The 21,997-nt window shown below is 44.9% G+C and overlaps 1 long non-coding RNA gene across 3 annotated transcripts; it reads left to right on the forward strand.

Moving 5' to 3' along the window:
* Window positions 1-379: 379 nt before the first annotated feature.
* LOC106018117 (uncharacterized) lies at window positions 380-16,035 on the forward strand. Of its 3 annotated transcripts, none has more exons than XR_011811040.1 (7): window positions 380-1,190; window positions 1,286-1,389; window positions 1,462-1,670; window positions 3,649-5,181; window positions 7,787-7,990; window positions 11,822-11,909; window positions 15,831-16,035. It is a non-coding gene; the product is annotated as an uncharacterized lncRNA (long non-coding RNA). The 3 variants fall into 3 exon arrangements; XR_011811039.1 differs by having other exon boundaries at window positions 1,563-1,670; XR_011811041.1 differs by lacking the exon at window positions 11,822-11,909 and having other exon boundaries at window positions 1,563-1,670.
* The last annotated feature ends 5,962 nt before the right edge of the window (window positions 16,036-21,997 follow it).

Genomic DNA, 21,997 nt, shown 5'->3' on the forward strand with positions numbered 1-21,997 from the left:
TCATGAATGTTCCAGGAAGTGTGAACATAATAAATAACCTCTAATAGCCAAGGCAGAGTGACAGGTATTAGACAAGATACTGGTCTGGCCTGTGTTTTAAAGGATATTATTCTCTGATTTTTTTCTTTACAACAGTTCTCTCTACCAGTCCCAGTTATATTTTGACCCAGCATGGGAGAATGGTTGAGAAGTCAAACTAAAGAGTAATATTTTTCTCAAAGGAGTGAAAGTGAAGGCATGAGCAATTTTTAAGAATTGTATTCAATCCCTCTTTTGTTCTGTTTCATCCCTAGTACACCACTGCCTTTCAGACTTGTGGTTTTTGTTTGTCAGATTTAAAATAGAAAAAGAGATTGTTTTGTTTGCTAAAACTGGTGCAAGTCCAAGAACCATTTCAAGTGACAGAAACAAAGCTGCATGTACAAATGTTTGTATCACCTTTCTTTTTTTTTTTTTTTATAATAGGTTACATTTCTTAGTGTTTTTTTCTTGGTACCCTTTTACATTTCTCTTCTTTCACAGAATGTAAGTCATTTCAGTCTATTTCATATTTTTTTGAGACTCGGTCCTGAAAGGCGTCCAACAATTCATGATCCAGCAAAGTTCTTACCAAATAATTATCTTCAAAATGGACAACTAGGTAATTAAGAGGTCTCTAACCTCTTAATGTCACAGTGCCTTCACAGTACTTGCAGAGTTTGCTGTGCAATTAGTGCTGCTCTGGGGCTGGGTCAAAGTTCTCAGCACTTCACGGGATAAAGCCTCTAAGGCCTGTGTCATTTTCAGCCCTTTATTTGCTACAGCTGCTCGGTCAGGTGGCTTTTGCATCTTCCAGAGGTTTCTCATTTAAAAAATGTTCTTAGGAGGAGATCAGAGTAAGAGACCTGTGTTTGTGCTGCTTTGCTACCCCAGGATATGGGATGTGATAGCCTAATTCTCTGCTTTGACTCAAGCATGAACTTTGATCTCCAAGACCAAAGAGAGGGGATAAAGCTGAGCACAGAAGAGGAAGGAAGTTTTTCTGAGCTTAGCCTCATCAAGATACAGAGATGTCAACAGGAGTGACATCCTGGTCAAAACAAGTGCACGTGCATGTCCCCTCAAGTTCGGTTCATGAACAAAGAGTGATCCGAAAATCTGACACATTCCTTCAGACAACTCCCACACAGCTCTGCCTCCAATTGCATTTTGTAAGCACCGCTTTGAAGCGTCTTTTATATAAAATTGTCTTAAGCAAGTGTATACTAAATTGATTTTACCCATCAAGATGTATTTTTGCTCACAGATGTAATGCTATCATCTCTCAACTCATCAGAAAGTGAAGGAAACAAACAGCTAGAGGAGTGTTTGGAATGAGCAAAATAGAGCCAGCAAACCACCCATCATCAGGTAGAGTCTGTACCACATAAATTAATCTTTCCTACAGATATGCATGACATTTTCCACTCTTTCTTTCCCTAGTGTGAATCTGCCACAACTTCATTGTAATTTAATGATACCAGGAGTCTTGAATGAAGTACTTTAATGTTGTCATTTGTGGATTTAACTGTGCTTCCATCAAGGGAAAAAAATCATGTTGGAAATTATGGACAGAACAAAACTTTATGGAAGAAAATTAATGTCACTATAAATACACATGAAGATCCCCAGCATATTAGTAATGGTCACAGGTAATTTTATTTTATTTATTTATTTTACCTATTGAGGAGTGTAAAAGTGAACACTAGATGAACTTTTCTTCAGTAAGGGTTGACTAGAACTAAGCCAAACAATAGATCATATTTTTACCACAGTTTGTAGGTTGAGTTTTTCCCTACTATCCAAAGGAAATCAGGATCGACTTAACTGAAATCTGTAGAAGATTTACCAAAATAGAAGTAATACAAATGAAAGAAGAATTGTGTTCTACATATCTAAAGTCAGGAGGTGGGTTAGATGCTTTTATTAGCATAAGGTTTTATTTATGATGGTTTTTTCATTTTCCAAGAGAGAAAAAAGAACAGATGTAAAGTAGTTAGGAAGAGGTGCTGTTGAAGTACAGCTGTTGCACATTGGTTTTAAATATTTATTACTTTATGGGAGCAATGTTAATGGCTCTCCAAAATGTATCATTGTCTGCTGACAGTCTGCATAGGATTTTTGATATAATTTGTGTTGACCCCATATATTTTTCAACAATTATGCTTACTCAGATGGCTAAGATACCAGATCATCAGGGGCCTGAATAGTACTGCACTAAATTTGTTTGTTTCGGATGCCTCAATCTCTAAATTGGAAAAAAAAAAAAAAAAAAAAGCGCGAGAGAGAGAAAATATTGGGAGCAGATTTTCTTATCAATAGTTAGACCTAGAAGAGAACTTGAGCTTGTACACAGTAAGAGGCAAAAAAGAAGCTTTTCTGCCCAAGCCAAGCAGTCGGCAGGCACATGGGATGTCTGTGGTGCTAAGCAGAGGAGCCTGGCCCCATCTCTGCTCCTCACACCCCACAGCAGAGCTGGGGCACAGCTGCTGGACTTGTGACTCTGGAGTTCAGCACTGCTGACCCCAACCAGCACCCTCCTGTCTTTAGCTAAAATCCTGCACCGCAGTCAGTGCAGCTTGAACCCTCCATGCTCAGTAAGAGAGGGGCAGGACTTGGGGCTGACAGTACAGCAGGCAGGGGAAGCTGTTTATTGAGAACACATGACTGAGCAGTGAACTCTGCAGCTTGATTACACTGTCCTATAATTGCTTTTTCCCTTATAAGCCTAACTGTTTTCATTACCAGGCCTGGGCTTGGAAAGAAAATAGGTGACACATTGAAACCGATGTTTTTGTCAGTACCTCAGAAGGAAAATCCTTACATGTACTTTACGGGAATGTAGGCCATTCTTCGCAACCTGAAGCATTTTACCACATGTTTTGCGTGTGAAAAATACGTTTGCTGAGCTCCTTTTTTATTTTTCAGAATAGTATACAAAGCAAGAGTTTAGTGGTTTGGAGCATTGTGATTTTTTAGCATTCAAAGAAGATGACATCACTAACTGGCTGCAAATTAGTCAGAAAAATGTTTAAAAATAGCACCATTTTCTCAATAAATCTGTTCCTTGTTTGTATTAGAGGCATATGGGCTTACTTAACTGACAAAAACAAATTATAATACTGTTAACACAGCAGAGTCCTAGAGCCATAAAAGAGCAAATAGGAATCCTGCTGACAGAATCGTTAATATTGATAATGCTGGGAGCAGTAGAAAGGATATTTCACTCATTCAGAGCAGAACATTGTCATAGTCAGAGCCTCAGATAGAAAGAAACTTTATTTTTGACAGGTTGAAAAGTAGTTGTCCAAAATAGTTCGGAAGAACAAATGAAGTTTGAGTTTAAATGGATTAGTGGTCAGATTTCAGAACTGTCAGACAGATGAAAAAATGTAGTTTATTACATTATTCTGCAACTTGTTATACAAATACTTCTCTATTTATAGTGCATGTGAATCTGCTTGTTCCCTGTGTATTTCCAGCAGATGCATTTCATGTATTATGACAAATCCGGGTCTGCATTTAAAATAAAAAATATGTTTTGGCTTGCTTTAGAAGCATCCTTTCTACTCATCCTGCTGCCCTTCATTTCCTTCAGTCATTATTAATCTTTCTTGTTTCAAACCATAGATGTGCCTCACCTCCTGTCAGAAAGACAAACAGCTGATGAAGATGGTCATGACAAGCAAGAAGAACGATGGGAGAAGGAACAGGATAATCTAGTAGCTTGGACTAACTCTCTGTCTAACAAAAGATTAAGTGATTAAATCAGAGAGGCTGCATGTACAGATAAGTCCTTTATTATTTAAATATCTCAGAATTATTTTTTTTTACAATTCCTACCAGACAAATCTTCAGTTCACTGCTTGTTTATTTGTTTTCCAGCATGGTGCTTTGGTTAGAGATTGAGCAGGAATGGAACAAAGATCTGTTCTGCGCATGCAGGCCTGGCATTTTATCAGGATTTATGCCCTCCCCTAGTCCTTTGTGGTTTGTTGCTGTAATTTTTTGAATCTTATCACCTAAATAACTTGGTGTCTTTAGGTATTGTAACCTCTGCTGGTACTACAGCAGTGACAAGATGTAGGCAATCCTGTGAAGAAACATCTAGTACTGAATGCACAGAACAAAATATCTGCCGTTGCTTGTTTCAGAATCAGACTATGTTTGTATTCAGAACTGAAAAACCAATAATGTTATTTTTGCACTCCAGCGTTAAATTATATCTTGTGTTCTGTTGGTCTTTGTACTGTATATGACATGTGTGACTGTGGCCTATTGTTTTTCTGAAAGAACTGTACTCATCTCTTATCTCTTCTGGGCTTATCAGCTGTAGCCATCACTAAGTAATCAACGCAGCTGTGTTTAGACCTATAGAAAGGGCAAATGACATGTAGGTAGACAGGACAGTAGAGATTCCTACAGCTTGGATCCAGGCTCAGGTTTCAAGAGGCAGCCTGGTACACTCATTAAGTAAGCCAGAGCCTTGCGTTTACAAAGCCATGCGGTTACAAAGTTCACAGGATCACATTCACAGAAGATCTCAGAGATTACAAAAGAAATGTTTTTACAGTCTTCAAGGCACTGGCTTCTTCACATGTCTGTACACTGCCTATTGAGAGGTGTGTGTTTTAATACTTGTACACTTTGTCCCAGGGAAAAAATAAACCTTAGGACTGGAGCATAATGATGACAGACCAGAGTACTATGGTGTAGGAATCCATTAGAAATTTTGGTTGTGTAATTAAACTTCAAAAATATTTCGCAGAATACCTAGAGATAAAAAGATATGAATGTCAGACCTCTGAAACCTGTTCCCAAGCTGACACAGCAGGCAAGCAGGGCAGCTATCACAAAACCACCCCATTCCACGGCCAGGGCTGTGTGTGTGTAACACACATGACATTTCTTCTCAGTAACAGGAAGCTTGGGATTTTTATGACCACGAGGATGGTGTTGAAAGAACATTGAAAACTGTATTATACCTATATACAGCCATGCCTGTAGGCACTGCAGTATTTAAGAAGAGAGCACAGGACTGAAGAATAGATAACCTGTCATCTCTCCACAGCTGTGCTGCTATGATGTGACCATGATCAAGTCATTTCACCTTCCTAAGACTTCTTTCTCATTTGACCTCCCCTGTCTGAGAGGGCAGTAAAGGTACAGAGTTTGTTTCTTTGTTGTGCTCGAATGTTCACAGCATGCTTTTCATGCTCTGAAAAGATTGTGGCATTTCTCTAGCTAAGCAGAACCCTTGGAGCTTATCAATAAACTCACTTTTCTAAGAAAATTCTCCCACTGGCCTTGCAATATGAGGCATTATGATACCTTGTATGCATCACAGGCTCTGATTTGTGATATCTGCTTAGTCTGAGCAAGGAAAATAACTAAACAAGGTAACAAGGTTTGGTAATACAAGGGACAAAGCTGCATCCCGTAGAGACCTATACCTGTACATCTGGAAAAATAATCATTCTTGACCTAAAAATGGGATTCACGATAGCAGGCACTGAACATGCAATGGGTCTGGATAGGCATTAGCTCTGTCATACAGGCGTCTGAAGGCATGGAAGGGCACAAAGTTGTATATTTGGTGCCTTTCTAGAAACTGTTCACAGCTGGGAATTCAAGCTGTATCTGACTGAAGCTGTAGCTTGTACTGCAGCCTGTGGATGCGGGTGATATCACTTAATCCCATTGACCATGTGTGGAGAATTATCTGCAGCTACAAATGCCTCACAGCTTTTCTGATGAAAATCCAGCTCCAGACTTTCCTGCCTGCAGGGTAATGGGACGCTGAACTGCAGCCCTTTAAATTTCACACTTCTTTATGGGCTCTTATCTGTGACCTTTGCCTCTGCAACCTGCGCGCGTCTGCTGCGAGCTGAGGCGGCGGTTCCCCTGAGGGAGCAGAGGCTGTTCGCTCGCCGTTTATCACACGCACGAAGTAAAACTAATTGATCCACAGATCCCCGGGGATCTGTTTCGGGGTACCGGTGGATCCCGGGCGGTCCCGGCCCCGCCGCTGCGGCCCCGCTCCGCTGGGTGGCACCGCAGCGCCGCGCCGGGCCTAGGCCGGCCTCAGGGCCTCGGCGCTCCCCGGCCTTTCGTGGGGAGACAAAGCGGCTTAACACAGAGGGTTAAATCCCTTCAAAACACAGTGCCAAAGGAGTCGGCTCCATGTGCATCAGTGTCGTTTTGCTGTGTGCACTCTGCTTTCTCCAGGAGCTCCCAGCTTCCGTCCTCGCCTGCAGGGCGCTGGTAGAAGTTAGGGTGCCTTGGTGCCATCCCCTAGAAGCCATAAATGTCCCGGTGTCACACAGCCCTCAGAAAGCACCGTGCCTGAACGACTGGGAGCAGGGCACAGTGCTGGTGAGCACTGTGAAGCACCTCTGAGGGACACACACACTTCTTGTTTAACTGCATGAAGTTCAACAAGGCCAAGTGCCGGGTCCTGCACATGGGGCGCAATAACCCCAAGCAGAGCTACAGGCTGGGAGATGAGTGGTTGGAGAGCTGCCAGGCAGAGAAGGACCTGGGAGTGATGGTGGACAGTCGGCTGAATGTGAGCCAGCAGTGTGCTCAGGTGGCCAAGAAGGCCGACAGCATCCTGGCTTGTATCAGAAGCAGTGTGACCAGCAGGGCTAGGGAGGTGATCGTCCCCCTGTACTCGGCTCTGGTGAGGCCGCACCTCGAGTACTGTGTTCAGTTTTGGGCCCCTCGCTACAAGAAGGACATGGAGGTGCTCGAGAGAGTTCAGAGAAGGGCGACGAAGCTGGTGAGGGGCCTGGAGAACAAGTCCTACGAGGAGTGGCTGAAGGAGCTGGGCTTGTTCAGCCTGGAGAGGAGGCTCAGGGGCGACCTTATTGCTCTCTACAGGTACCATAAAGGAGGCTGTAGTGAGGTGGAGGTTGGCCTGTTCTCCCACGTGCCTGGTGACAGGACGAGGGGGAATGGGCAAAAGTTGCGCCAGGGGAGTTTTAGGTTGGATGTTAGGAAGAACTTCTTTACCAAAAGGGTTGTTAGGCACTGGAACGGGCTGCCCAGGGAAGTGGTGGAGTCACCATCCCTGGAGGTCTTTAAAAGACGTTTAGATGTAGAGCTTAGGGATATGGTTTAGTGGGGACTGTTAGTGTTAGGTTAGAGGTTGGACTTGATGATCTTGAGGTCTCTTCCAACCTAGAAATTCTGTGATTCTGTGATTCTCCTGGCCACCACAACGAAGGGCACACCAGGGATCCGTCTTATTTCTGCAGGGGTTTCTGGCCCTGTTGTTGCACAGCACCAAATGCACGTCTGCAAATTAACACAGAAATATAGCAAAGATGGTGTGCTGTCGTCAGGCTGTGATAGAGATCACAGTGCTGGGAAGAGACACACACAGAGCTGAAGGTGCTTTGTCTCCTGGCTGCTGTGCTTTCCAGCGCTGTGCTATCCTCGCTCTGAATAGCATTCCCTAAATAATCCTGTGAATAGCTGCAGGCTTACATACAGAAGATATTACTTGCTCTGTGCAGCTGTATCACAATGACATTTCATGTTAAGGACAGGCAGAAAAATAGGTCAGAAAGGGTTAGTGAAGTACAGAGGGCCTTGTTCATAGTGACACCAGCCTGGGGGTCAAGTCAATAAACGATTTATTACCCCTGCTAGCAACTTCCACTGATAGGCAAAGTGACACACATGGCTACATGTACTCTAGTTTTGTAAGATGTTTATAACAATCACGTGCTCCTTTTATAATTATGCTTTTCTTTACATTAAGGGTGACCTCTCTCAGAGCCTAGCCGTAAGCTGGGGTGACTTCAAAGTGCTGCCCTAGATCAGCAGAAAATTCTGACGGCAAGGGATTGCTGAAAGGCTTCCTCCGGTTTCTTTTCTCACCAGGGGTGTCCTGCGGTTTAACATCCAACAAGCAGGTTGATCAAAGGTATCCATTGAGAAACAACGTGACTGGCTCAACCAAGGGGTGAGAGAATGAAAGTTGAAAGATCTCTTTTATCTTGAGCACACTGTAAAATATGTTAATAATTTAGAGCATCCAAGGACAAAAAGATAGCACTTGAAAAGGAGGGGATAGAATGGCAGAAGTTTATGAGTTGTTTGCGAAGCAGCTAAATCAAATACATCTTTCATTTGACTCTAAGCATAAGAAAGAGGTGTGAACAAATTCTTAATGAGTTTGATGCCCAAAGGCAAAGTGCTTTATGCTAAAACTAGGCTGCCTATTTTTTTTTATTATTTATTTTTTAATAGAAAATAAGAAACTAAAGTCTTGTGGCCAGGTTCCCCACCGTGTTGATTGTTGGTGTGAATAGCCCTAAATGTTGCAAGATTTGCTGTAAAGTGAAGCCCAGCCTGTGGGGAGTTACTGCCAGCATCATCAGCCCTATCTTGCCCCTCTCTCCCGGCTGCTCTGAGTAGCAACAATAAGGGCACAAGTCAGCCCTTGCATGCTGCTTTTCTGCAGCGTTCAGTCAGGGATTTTGGAGACTTTTAGTGTGGCCCTGAAATAGCCAGAGGATACTTCTGGGATGCTCTGCAGAAGCCCCATGTTTTAGGGTCTGAGTGGGGAGGCAGACACTGTTTAATTTCGTTTTCCTGAGAATAGCATCCCCCATTCTCATGATAACAGCATCCTAGTAATGACCCATTCGGCCATCCTGAATTTGTTTTTTAGCCCCAATACCTTCTGCAGGTGTTTCACTTCTGCAAGAGATGTCTCTGGATCTTTTAATCTGGCCAGTTTAGCAGTTCTAAACACAGAGGGCTAAAAAGCTTTTCTCTGTGGAGCTTGGTGTAAATGAAAAAAAAAATGGAGCCTTTCAGTGGGTGAGTTAAGAACAAATTCAAAATTGTTCTATCTAGCTCTTGTCTGTATTTAATAATCCCTTGGATGTAACTAATACTGTTCCCTCAATGTATTTGAGTGGTTTAAATAACCTGCACACATACACTTCTTGTAGTTAATGAAAAAATAGTATCAGCAAATACATGATCGGACTTCCTTGGGTACAAGCAATGTTGTTCCGCCCTGAAGGCAGAAATAATCCTAAATAGTTTTGGGGGAGGGTGGGGGACAAAACCAAAATGCTCATAGCTGGGCAGATGAACCTCCCAGAACCCAACTCTTTGAAAGCTTTCCAACTATTATCCCGTCTCTGTTGGATATTGTGGCTCTGATGATTTCCGTGTGTCTGCAGAGCAAGGACAGCTGCAATTTAAAATGATGGCACATTAATTGTTAAATTACATCGGAGAGCCCAGGAAATGCTTGTTAGTGCCACATTAAAGCCACGTTAATTTATCATGATTAATTGCACAAGGAATATCAAATGAATTATTGATTGCTCTCTTATTACCGCAACAGCTGCCTGTCATTACTGCGTGTGGTGGTTTGTGATAAGTATTACCCTTGTCATTTTCTGGGCTAAAACTCTGTGATGAACCATAATCTACATTCCCACAGCTAACAGATGCCAATTTTCCCACTTTCAGTGGTCAGATGAGTAGGTATTAAAGTTTAGTGCAGACACAGATTAAATAATCTAGTAGCGTTCAGTGTGTTGCTAAAATCTGAAGAATTAAACAGTCCTGGAAATACAAGGGGCAGCAAGTGCCCCTGAGCATACCTATTGCTGCAGCCTTTGGAGAAGGAAACTGCTAGGTTCTGTGTGCTGAGGTCAGCCTTGACTTTGACTGCTCTTGCCTTCAATTTAGGGTTATGCAATGTGGATCAAGTCTGCATGGTAAGGCATAGCTGGATATACAGTGATGTGAAATTAATTTGTGCTTGCTCTGACTGGGACGAGGTGCAGGAGCCTCTCTCGCAGCTGGGCACTCTTTCTACCTGTTGACTGCTCAGACCTTGTGCCCAGCTCAGAGCAGGCAGAGGAAGGTTTTCACCTTGCCTCGTGAGGCACAGTCCTGCATTCACAAAAGGCACCAGCACATTCTTAATCTCTAACCCTAGGTTAGTGTTAGATCAAATTGCTGCTTGTGGAGATTCTCACCAACCACAGCACCCGGCAGCAACTTCCTCTGGATGCTTCTCTTTTCGTGATTTTTTTTGTGAGTGAGCTTTGTTCCTAACACTATAGGAACGACTTGGTGAGATGTGATATGCGAGGATTATAATGCACCGAGAGGGTATGACTAATTGCAATGACAGGGCAGAGCTGGTGGATTCATTGCAGAGAAATTAAATAGCACATTCCACACCACTGTCTGATCAGCTGTCGGCAAGGGAGGAAGGCGCATACAATGGGAAAGAAAGGCCAGGCTCCAGAGACAACACCCAGATCCCCTCCTCAGCCAATCACCCATTCATGCCGATAATTATACCGGGGTATGTATGCCAGAAGAGGCCGAGCTGACATAATGGCCATTGGTGATTGATTAGTGAAATAAAAGAGAAAATGCAGGAGCAAAGACAAGCAAAAGCATCTCCTTGGGGCAGGTATTCTTCGTGCTGCGCTGAATCCAGCATGTTTTTGTCCTCGCCCACCATCCTAAATTGATTTGAAGTAAAACTTCGTTAATTCTCACAAGTCCCAAACGGAAGTGAAAGCTGCAATTTCCAGTGACAATGCATAGAAAAAATCATCACATGCTTTACTAGGAAAAGCATTGTCTCTGCAGCTAAGTCATAAGAGGTGAATTAACTTACTCACAGTCCCTGGAAGAGGTGGATACCATTTCCTAAATCCTGCCTACGGGAACGGACTGCAGCCTCCATCAGCCCTGCTGCTTCTGACACCCCAAGTTGTATCTGAGCAAAACCCAAAAGATCATTTGAATTATTGCGTAACAGAACTAGGAGGTTAATAGCTTCCAGGCTGCGGCTCTAAATATAAAACAAGAATGATGCTGGGTAAATTAAGAGTGGAGACCAATTTGGCAGCTGTTTCCCCTTTCTCTACGGAGTACACCACTGGCAGTCAAAAAAGAGCTGTGAGTAGAGCTGTTGCTGGGTGCTAACAGCAAGGGGATCATTGTGCATGACAAAGCCTCACACACAGTTGGAAAACATTTAAAATGTGAATGATCTTGCAATGTTTTTGCCTGCAGTGGAAAGAAAAGTGAAGGAAAGTTCAAATATAAGTAATTTACTTGCTGAGAAAACCCATTCAAGCTTAACCCCACTTGTTAGCAAATCTGCATTAAATTTGGCAAATACAGACCACTGCCAGTGATGGAGGTGAGGGGCTGCCAGGCTCCAGTTAGCAGAAAAATACGGATAGGTGGAGTAGCAGCATCCTGCACAAAACCATTTGGGTCCAAGGGGGCTGAAAGCTGCAAATCAACACCATCCCTGCGGGCTGTGCATCTTTTTTTCACCCTACGCTGCTTCTGCTCTGCCCACGGGCCAGTTCTGGAGGCAAAAGCTCCACTAAGCAATCACAGATCACACGCTCCCAGAGCTCCTGACGTAAAGCCTGCTGACAACATTCAGCACAGCCTCCATCTCAGGGAGTAACATGGCTGGAGAAAATGGAAAAATTATTCTCTTCTATGTAAAGAAAAGGCTCGGAGGGGAAAGCGTGGGGCTGGGAAGATGAAAGCTCCTTTCCTGGTTCTGCTGGGGGCCAGGAGCGCCGTGCAAGGTGCCTTGCTTCTCTGTGCTGTGTTTTCCCCAAGCACAGGACATGAGCATCACTATGACATCTCAGAGCTCCTCAGCAGCTGTGGATGAAAAGCGCAGCACTGTTATCCGTACAGAAACATCGTTGTTTTGCCTTGGTGACAGTTATGAAATGTTCTCCAAACTCTTTCTCCTTTTCCATTATTTCATCCACAGAAATGAGGCTTTAAAAATGAGTTGATGTACGTGTTTTTGATGTACCATGAGAGCTGCATTTCTTAAAGAAGACAACCTCAGTCTCACGGTAACTTTTCCCTTCCTGTATAAGGCTAAAATAAAAAGGGAGGGGGGGAGGGGGCAATTAAATATTTAAACCTCTCGGGCTCCTTTTCTGTGCAATGATACCGACGCATGCAAACCTAGACTCTACCTAATGGCATGCTATTTTTGAAACTCACTGGCGGATGGCATTGCAGTAACTGGATCCTAATTGGTGCAAATGGATGTGTGCACATTAGCCGGGTGGAGCGGTGCCAGAGCAGGCTCTCTGTTGAAGGACACACCTCTGCCTCTCAAGAGGAACAGAACATCTTCCTGTGCCCAGAAGTAGATGACAAAGCACAGACTTGTTTTTGAAATCGGCAGCTGAAGTCCAGTGGAGTTAAAGGAGAGCCAGATTGCACCCAGATGTGCACTGCAGGCTGGAAATGGAGAGGGGCTTCAGTCACCCTCACATCCTTGCCGTGTGGCAGCAAGCAGAGGGCTGTAGACCCAAAAGCAGAGCTGTGAGGCCCTGAACTGCACCGTGCTGTCCTGGCCCAGCTACAGCAGAAGTCAGCTTGCACCCTGGGTTCCTCTGCAGCTCCGAGCAGGAAGGACGGGCTTGCACTCTGCTGCTTCCAGTCCAAGTCCGTGGTGCTGCTAAAACTTCTAATCTGGGTGATCGGTAGACCCCTGGGTGGGAGGCAGGGATTTTTGGAATTGCCATAGTCAGAGGCAGCGTTAAAATGAGAGGTACAGGAAAAAACAGAGCTTGGAGATGAGGGAACACAAGGAATGGAGGTGTTTCTGTGCCACCTTCTCAAAACAAGACCTAAGAATGAAGCCCAGCTGCCTTTTCTAGAGCACCACAGCAAGATGCAGGCTGGGGTGAAGGCGGAAGATTATCTCATCAATCTAATTGCTTATGGCCCCCACTACCTGGTCAGTGTTTTCTTAACAATCATCCTACAGACTTGAGTGTATTTGGGAATTATCCCAGATCTTCACCAACGACCTCTCCCTTCCTGAACAGAAAGCAATTTGGCCATGAAGAGGAGACTTTGGCTTTCCGGAGTCATCTTTTGTCTGCCTGGCTTACAACACAGGGAAGGGAAGAGAGGGGATGTTTTGCTGTGTTCTGTTTTTCCCTCTCCTCCAATGTGACTCCTTCATCATCAGCTTGAAACTAAAAGGCTGAACTCATCTACATTTTACTGACATCTTAGTATTTGGTTTGGTTTGGTGGTTTTTTTGGTCCTTCCCTTGTTCTCCATACATGTAAATGTAAAAAGGCCAGCCCTGGGGATACAGTAAGGTGACTTTCCATCTTATCACCTATACATCACGTTAATTTAAATCACGCAAGAGAAAATCTTATCTAGAAAAGGGAAACCTGTGGTCTACATTTTACTCTACCTCCAGTGTAGAAATCTGCGTGGATCAGAGCCGTTTTAGGTGACCAAGTTAGTGTGCAAAGCCTAGAGGATGCTGCCCCATCGGGCTGCTGATCCAGCTCTTGCAAGCAAAAACATCTCACAGTCAACTTTTAATAGCATGCAGCAATTTGTTAACATTTTAAAGAACATGATGTCACATTTTATTTCATTCCACTGCTTTAATCCCTTCAGTAATGAAGATAGGATTGTTAGGATGAATTTTTAATATACTGATTTTGGTTGCTTTGCTTTACTTCACGTGCTTGCTGTACCTCTCTGGTGCGTTGAAAGGACAGCAGGGCACGCTGCTTTTGCTCCTTTGCCTTGAAATGGTTGCAGTGACTTGAAAATACGCTCACTTTTCTGATGCATTGTGAAATCTCACCGACACGATAGTCTGATATTCAGGCTAATGAACATGATATTTTAAAAATCTGTTAAACTGATATATCTACGGTTCAGTTAGAGTCAATAAGGAGAAAGAAGTTTTGGAACACTACGTGAAAAACTGATTGTCAGAGGAGCTGAGCGGACGAGCTGCCTTCCAGGTCAGTTTTCCCAGTTTACATTTCCTTCTGTCCCTGCAGCGCAGAGCACGGAATAAAGCAGGCAGCGCCACTACCAGAAATATTCCCCTTTTTGTTGCCTGCTGCTTTGGTAAGAGCTTGTGAGGAGTGCAGCGGGGAAGACAAACAAGTTATTATCCGGCCTGCTCGGTGCAGAGTGGCTGCGGGACACACCTCTGAAGCCCGTCTATTCATAGCCAAACGCCGCCGAGTGCATCTGCCCCTGCTAAAACAATTCACCGCCGCGGTGATTCACGAGCCGAGTCGTGCCACATGTTTTGCTGCTCGCATATTTCTGGGAGAACGGAAGGGAAATTCCTGTTTTTAGCAGAGAAGAGAGCTCTCCCCGTACCAGGCTGGAAATGCCTCTTGGCCCCACTTCCCGTGCCTGCTGGGTCTGAGCTTTCCTGGCAAATGTGCTCAAGGTTCAGGCAAGCTCAATTTTCCCTGGTTAGGACACACCAGAACCAGTCGGCGCATTCATAAACCTCAAGCCCCAAAGTACTGACCCACGAGAGCAATTCTTAATACTTAAAATTGACAAAGCACAAAAAGCATTAAAAACAGCAGCTTCTGAGCACCCAAGCCACCTTTGCAGAACACGGTATCATTTTGGAAACCAGAAACTTGCATCAGCAGAAATTGGGATCAGTTCTGCAGAGCTGGTGATGTAAACCCGAAGCATCCTCTGTGCTTTGCTGAGGTCTGTGTTTAACATCTAAATATTTAGATCAGGTTTGCCATGGCCTCCTGAGCCTTTTGATGAGAACCGCATGTTGCCAGCATTATTTCTCCTCCTCTCTCCTGAAACAGAAACTTGCAGAGCAATCACAAGAAGAATTTCCACTGGTTTCCATCTGTTTGGGACCCGAAGCCTTGAAAAGGAAATCCTTTGTCATGGTCTATCGCCTGTCATTTCAAAGATCCTGCAGATTTATCTAAACACACCTTTCATTTGTAGATCTGAAAGCATTTCTAGTTTGGTTAAGCTATTTATAATCTACTGTGAAAACAGAGATGTGATCTTTGTACTGTCACTCAGCAAAATACACGGAAACGCAGGGGGCTGAGAAACCACCCTTCATGCTGCCCTGTCTGAAGCTACTTAGAAATAAGTTCAGACTAGTTATTTCAATTATTTATGAAGCTACTTACAGCAAAGTCCATATACCATTTTCTATAAGAGATATCTGTGTAGACATCTCCTGGTCATTTGTGGTTTTTTATTTGTTTTGTTTTTAAATTTTAGGTCTTTAAAATCGGAGAATTACCATTCTGATAGGTAAGGGGGCTCCTTGGTTAATGCGCTTGTTAGTAGGCTGTATTATTAGTTGCATCTATTTGTAGAGCAAACCAGCCCCAGTAGATTTTCTATCATTTGTGAATCAAAGCTGCTTTTAATGAATATTCAAGCAGGGAAAAAACAATTTGCCCCCAGCTACAGTAAAGGGACATTAGGTCGTGCCATAATAGTCACTCAGGTCAATCAGTTTTATCTTACTGTTCGTATCATTTAACCAAAAGCTGCTGCCTTATCTTTATTATTACTATTATGAGTTTCTCTCTCTCATTCATTCTATTTCCTGAATGTCTAAGTATGACAGAAAAATGAAAGGCAATCCGAAAGAAATACAGAGAGAAAACACTTCGTAAAGAAAGTCCTTCAGGGCTACTCTGCACATCCCTCTTAAAATACACAAATGGCACAGCTCTAACAGCAGAAATAATTATATTAAAGCTGAGCATTCATTGTAAAACTTGATCTCAATTTTTATTTTTTAATGCTCTCTCCTTCCAAAATCAGACAATTAAGGGTGACTAATGAATACAGGTTTGCTTCTGTATTTCTTAACCATCCTAACCAGACGCCAGCGGTATCCCAGCCGATACCAGCTGTAATTACATGCCTACTGCATATGTGGTCTGGGTACTCTTCACGAATAATTTGCATTTTGTCAGCAGATTGGCGTGGCTCCATCAGAAAGTTTGGCCTGAACACAAACCATATTGCAACGCCCAAGGAAGCCGAATGCCCCAGAGGAACGAGTGACCCCAACGTGGCTCTGCCTCTTGTCCTGGTGTCCTGCAGCAGCTGGAGGGGTGAATTAGGGCTGGCCCAAACCAGGAGTGCTGCTCCAGCTCTAACAGCTGTGTGCTCCAACCTGTGGCAGGGTAAGTGGCAAATCTCTTTTACTGCTTGGATGTGACACCATTTTCTTTGCTCCTTAGTACAGAAATACACCACTCTAAGGAATATCCCTCTTATCAGAAATCACTGCTTTCCTTTTTCTGAACACCCATGTATTTTCCTGCACAGCACAGCTTCACCGTGTACCTTTACCCTGAAGTCTGCTTTCATAGGCTGAAAGAGAAGAAATATTGCTGTTGATTATAGCAACAGTTTGCTGGAGTGTAACAAACTGGCCATGTTTTTGTAGCTGGTCACCTGGGTAGTGATGTATCTCACACCCCATTTACTGCTTCGGATCATGCTCCATATGTGCAGGGATAACAAAACGTAATCCCGTATATCTGAGGAACATTTCTGATATCACAGAAGCTCAAGCACTACACGTGGATTACTGATGGCATTGTCTGTTACTGACAGCCTTGTCTATGTAAATGATATTAGGCACTAACAGGGGAAAATGCGTGTGAAATGAAAAACTATGATTATGTTCTTTCTTCATCTGTAAAGTAGTTTAAATAGCATCATTCCAGTCTGAATATGTAATTTGGCATTAAAATCTCATAACAGGATTATCCCATCACTCACAGACCCTGCAAGAGTAATTTTAAAGGAAGTTATTTATATGGAGAAGCCAAGACACTTGCGCTTTTTATGGGCAGATAATGGAGACCGAAGAATGATTTATGCCAAATGGAAACAATTCCTCATAATTGCATGAAGTACTTAATATTCCATCTCCACCTCCGTGAACAGGAAACTGTCTGGGTTTCAATTTATGGTTAATTTGTAATAATCATATATTAAATCTATCAGTTGCACTCTGAAATACAATAAGCACTGTCCCCTGGGAGTTGTCTTCCCAACCTTCACCAACCCTTCGCTGTCAGCAGCACTGCTTCCCTTCCTTACATCATGTTTCTCTATTCGATCAGCCTGAAACCAGGAGTTACATGTTTAATTCTGCTGAGATTTGGAAAAGAAATTCCTGCGTCCTCTTCTTGGGAGCATCTCTAGCAGAATACACTGCGTACGCATCCCGGGCAGGGAAAATGGACTTTCTTTGGGCTACAGGCTGGGTAGTAGCAACAGGTATGGAGCAGGGCAGCAAGAGCTGGTTGTTGTTCACAATATCCTCTGCCAGTGGGATCTGGTTGTAGTGTGAGCAGCAGTGTGGGTGTGCAGGTGGTGCCACATAGGGGGATCTCTGCAGCCAAGTATAGCTGGCACCTCTGGCTTGCTAAAGGCAGAAATTGCTTGAAGGCAAATTGGGATCTGTTCCCTATCCGGCATAGATGGCAGGGGAATCATCTCAAAATTGGATTATGTTAAGGTGGTGTGTTCATTTTTTGAAGCTCAGGCAGGATCTTGGCTTGAGCTCTGAATAAAACCCCATAGCCTTTAATGTAGGAGGATAGCTTCAATTCTTCACTCTCCCCTCCAGCAGACCTTGACATTAACCAGCTTCCCCACCACCTCTTCCTACCGCTATAATTACAGCCTGCAAGAGCTGGCGGAGTGCACGTGCCCAAGAGGGCAAGAAGCTGATTTTTGAGGTTGCAAGAATGCAAACAGCCAGGAATATCAAAGCTGGAAATGCACTGACTACGTTGATCATTAGGAGATAAAAATGCACAGGCTGACAGTGAGGCTTATGGGCTTCTTTTCATAATTTTCACAAAAGAGAAAAAAAAAAAAAAAAAAAAAAAAAAGAAGAAAAAAAATGAAAGATTTTTTCAGTTAGAGGGAAAATTAAAAGCCCTGGGAACTACGCAGAAGGAAACAGCTCTGCCTTGACCTCAGGCTGACATAAGAGGCTTCCTTTGCAGTGAGACCCGCTGGATATTCATGCAGGCTCTGCATAAGACTCTGTTCATTGCAAGCAAAGAGAATACGAGCATGGAGCCTGCACGTGGCAAGTCTGGAAAGATCCCGTGTGGATGCTTTGCGAGAAGCCAAGCGGCTGCCAGCCTGCTGCCGGGGCGTGCGGCTGCTTGCAGCCAGGGTGCACCAGCCAAAGAGCTAACAAGGGAGATGTGCAGGGATCTGGGGGGCAGAAGAGTTCATCTGGGGGTTTGACTGAAGGCAAGCAGCAGTCCTTCAGCCCCAGACACAAAACCCCGAAGGCCCAGCCACACTGTGGTCCTGCCCAGCCCGTCGCTGCGTGTCTGGGGCAGAAGGGGCGCAGGGGGCATAGGGTAGCAGCTACGTGTTCCCTCTAGCAGCTGCTGCCAGCTTCCTGATCCCATTGACGTGATGAGTCAGATTTAATCAGCCTGCATAAACCACCCACAGCCCCTGAGGGGTTGTTAAGTCTGGGAAGAAAAAGGGGCAGTCCGGCATCGGCGTGTGTTTACAAATAAACCTTGTGCAGCCCAGTGCAAAATGGCCAGAGGGTCTGCGCCCTTCCCAAAAACAAGATCACCAAGTCCCTCATACGCTGTGATTTTTCCGGGTCAGATAAACACAGCCTGAAATCTTAAAGGTTATTTCTGAACAGTCATAGGAAAATCCTGAGAGATAGAGTGTACTCAGCCACAGCCAGATAAGCCATTGGTTTTATCAATGACTTCTTTGTGAGCCCAAAGATAGCAAAACATCTGTATTATTTATAATCCCCAGTGGAATGCAACCGGGCTTAGAAATATTTTTCTCTCATCTTTTGATTCTTCCCCAGGAAGACGCTTCCCAGACACTGAAGCTGGTTTGGAGAAGCCCAGCGAACTGCAGGCCAGGGCTCTCTGCTCATTTCAAGACCAAACACCTGAGGGAAGCGACCATTTAAAAACCAGGTGATCGGCTCGGTTTGTCTCACATTAGCCACAAATTGGGAACGGAGCTTTGTGAACCCCGCTGTGCTCGCAGGCGCCCTGTGAAGGCACAGCAGACCCCGAGCCCCCTCCCAAAGCAACCCCGGGCTCTTTTAGCACATGAAGCCTCCCGCTTCGTGGGATGGGGCTGGGAGCAGCGTGAGCATTTTGTGGTGACGTTGTGCAGTAATTCCCAAAAGCAAGTGTGCCAGTAAGTGTCTTATTAAATGTACATGAGAGATGCAGCTGAATTAACTCAATGGCAACGTGTACGGACTGGGTAATAATATTCACTGGGAGTCTGGGGGAACTCTTCCCTCCAAGCACAAGGTATTGGGAAAGGATGACTTGCAGAACATGTCTGAGCATAGGGAGCAGTGTTCCCCGCAGATCTGAGTCCTGCATCTTCCTTCTGCTCCTTCAGGCAGCTCCTCTGCCCAGCGCACCACAGACAGGCAAGGGATTCATTCACAATATTGATTACACGGGACATGGGGCATCATTTGCAGTGCCTGAATCCAGTAGGAATCCCTCGCTGTGAATAGTAACGCGGTTCAGCATCCCACCCGCAGCCCTGCCCGGTCCATTCCTCACCCCTCCCTTTGCTGCTGCTCTGGCAGCTTTTGCAGCTGGGGCTGGTGCAGGCTGCGTCCATCTGTTAACGCTATTTCCAAAGGCAGCCGCTCTGCTATGGCTGTTCCTGCGAAGGCAAAAGCCGAACACGAGTCAGAAATACAGCTGTTGTCAGCAGGCTGCCGTGGTGATGAATGAAAGCTTAACTTTTCCCGTATGCTGGCCTGCTCTTTCCAGTTGCCCCATCTCCTGTCCTTTGCCTTCAGCAGCCCTTTCATCCTGCTGCTGTGCTGAGGACGCTGCCTATGGCCAGAAGAGCGCCGGCCCCTCGGAGCTCACATAATATATGTCGACAGGGAATTGAACACCAAAGGGAGGGGTTCAGCCCGCAGCCGTGGCCCGAGCTGGAGGTTTAATGGTTCAAAGACAGGCTCTGCACAAGGGGAGCATCTGGAAGAAATAAGGAGCGGAGGTTTGCACAGCTGGCTAGCACAGCAGCGCTGGTTGGCATGTTCTGAGCAGGTTGGGCAGTGCACGTGCAGTAGGGTAGTGTTAAAATTGCCCTCGAATTTTGGCCTGCCCTTCTGAAGTAGAAGTCTGCTGGACAACGTGCCTCCTGCTCTGCTCTGCAACCTGCCGTCGGGCTTTAGCTCCTGGCGAGGATTTGTTTGTAATGGTTGGAGCCAGAGCCAACCCTGTTATTTCTTCTAGTTATGTATTTACCAAACGTATGCAGAAGCAGTTGCTGGAGCAAAAGGTAGGGTTTCTAAATGATGAAAACTGAGTTATATAGGCATGCATATATGGCTGGTAATGTACGGCACTGGGTTTGTATTAATGCAAAATGTGATATTACAGACTAGTACGTCTATGCTTGTACATAGTGTGCATGTGCACACGTACATACACTTACATATGGTTTATATACACCAACCATAACTTTGTGACATATCTAACCCTAGATCTGGCGAGGCTGGCCCAAGAATAGAGCAGGCAGCAAAGGCACATAGGAAAAGGCAGGCTCTGTGCAGCAGCAGCTCCGCAGCTCTCATGCTCGACCCCTGCAAAACAAAGCTCCCAAGGTTTCCAGCTCCCACTTCACGCCTCGCCTTGCTCACCACCTCCACTGCCCTCTTGGTGGGGAAGCTGGCTGCACTTCAGCGTAGATTTCGGCATCTCTCCATGATGAATTTCTATTTTTCTCCCTTTCTCCAGTCTCTAAATTCTGAGTGATGCTTGCCGGGAGCCCCAGGGCAGCCCTGCACCCGGCTGAGCTGCAGCCTGGTGGGGTCCTGGCTCTCAGCTTGCTTTGTGGGCGCTGTCTCATGGGCCTTTTGTCAGCCCACATGGCATCCCTCTCCTGTGGGAGCATGTCACCAGCTGTGGGCTGTGGGATGCATCCTTAGCTAGGTACGTTAGCTGAGCACCGTTAATGTTTACAAAGCGCTGCTATTTTACACCAACAGAGTATCTGCATCGTTAAATCTAAATACGGGGGAAGTTGTTTGGTTTGATCCTACAGGCATTGTCTCACTGTTGATAGCTGTGATCACGGGTTGCAGATTGCTATTATTCCCTTCTTGTGGGGAAACTGTGTTTCCAATAAGGAAGTCCCATTGATCCTTACGCCGACCCCGCACATCAGCTGGGTTGTATCCTGCCTGGCGGGCTGTCTCAGCCCCGGTGCCTCTGCGTAGGAAAACATCTGAGGGCACTTCACTGTATTTATTTTCCCCATCTTTTTTGCAGATGCACCCAACCCAAAATGTGATCTCAATTATTTTTGTCATCATCAATGACAGTTGCAATTCATCATCTAGTTTTATTTTCTTGCACATAATAACTTCTATGAAGCAGAAATACACTTCAGCTGCACATCTGTCAGCAAACCACGGTTTCTTATCCAAGTAAACAAAATAACTTTATTTATTCTTACTAACAAAGACGTTTTCTAAAATGTGCTGTAAATATTTAGAACGCGTTGCGATGCTGTGTGATCTTTATGTGCCTCCCAGATATTTCCATCATTATGTTCTACACCAGAGAACCGGATTAAAATACAAGATCTGCGTCCCACTAAGGGAGCAAATAATAGCATCAAAGCGCTTTGTAGATGCACAGAGTAATTGCTCTTAGCACACTTTGGAAGGAAAACCATTTTAGCTTGACTATAATTGCTGTATATGTACTCAAATAAATAATAACCGTGTTAACACGGGAAAGAAAGGCTCTAACAAAGCCCAGCGTGGTGCCCGGGCTGCTTCACCTGAGCTGGAGGCCAGGAGGCTGATGGCTGGGAGGTTGATGGCCACGAGGCTGATGGCCACGAGGCTGATGGCCACGCTTGGGCCATGCTCAGGTGAATCTCATTCCCCATGAGCAGTGGAGCTCAGACCAAGCATGCCCCCGGCCCCACAGCCTCTCTGGCTTCTGCACGTCCCCGCAGTGCGTATCCAGCTCCGTGCCCGGCCCTTGCAGCCTCTCTTGTGTGCCCACATGGGAAGGCTGAGCGTGTGGGGACTGGAAAAGGACACCCAAATGGTTATCACATCAAAACA

Source organism: Anas platyrhynchos, chromosome 8, assembly GCF_047663525.1.
Source record: "Anas platyrhynchos isolate ZD024472 breed Pekin duck chromosome 8, IASCAAS_PekinDuck_T2T, whole genome shotgun sequence".
In the NCBI taxonomy this organism is placed as follows: domain Eukaryota; kingdom Metazoa; phylum Chordata; class Aves; order Anseriformes; family Anatidae; genus Anas; species Anas platyrhynchos.